The 815-nt window shown below is 42.1% G+C and overlaps 1 long non-coding RNA gene across 1 annotated transcript in view; it reads left to right on the forward strand.

The window, feature by feature from the left end:
• LOC106883804 (uncharacterized) overlaps positions 1–815 on the forward strand; it is a 162,067-nt gene that overhangs the window by 38,444 nt on the left and 122,808 nt on the right. The window lies entirely within an intron of this gene.

An 815-nucleotide genomic window follows, 5' to 3' on the forward strand; every position in this document is an offset into this window, starting at 1 on the left:
ACACACACACACACACACACGCACACAAACACACGCATATATATATACATACAGGTTGGCCGTCCAGCGAAAACCATCGTTGGCTTGTTTTGTACTGGCATGGGATGTTGCCCCTATGGTGGGAGATCGTTCATTATGAAACGGCGCGCCCGGCACACGCACACACACACACACACACACACACACACAGCGAAAAATATAAGAATAAAAAGTGTTGCTTATTGGAAGAAACACGCGTACATACATACATACCTATATACATACACGTTTTATGTGTACACAATACATGTATTATATAGACATATGTTGAGAAAGAAATAGTGTGTTGATACGTATGAGCATGTGTGTGTGTATGTGTTTATATACACATAGTTGTTGTTGCTGTTGTTGTTATTATTATTATTATTAAGGTCGGAAGCTGGCAGAATCGTTAGCAATCTGGACGAATTGCTTAGTGGTATTTGGCCCGTCGCTTCGTTCTGAGTTCAAATTCCGCTGAGGTCGACTTTGCGTTTCATCCTTTCGGGTTTGATGAATTAAGTACCAGTTGAGTACCAGGGTCAATGCAACCTCCCCCCCCCAAATTCCAGGCCTTATACCTTGAGTAAAAAGGATTATTATTATTATTATTATTATTTATGAGCTGCCAGAATCGTTAGCACGCCGGACGAAATGCTTAGCGGTATTTCGTCCGTATTTATGTTCTGAGTTCAAATTTACCCCGGGGTTAACTTTGCCTTTCGTCCTTTCGGGGTCGCTAAATTAAGTACCAATGAAACACTGGACTCAATGTAATCGACTATCCCCCCCCCCCC

Source organism: Octopus bimaculoides, chromosome 23, assembly GCF_001194135.2.
Source record: "Octopus bimaculoides isolate UCB-OBI-ISO-001 chromosome 23, ASM119413v2, whole genome shotgun sequence".
Classification (NCBI taxonomy): domain Eukaryota; kingdom Metazoa; phylum Mollusca; class Cephalopoda; order Octopoda; family Octopodidae; genus Octopus; species Octopus bimaculoides.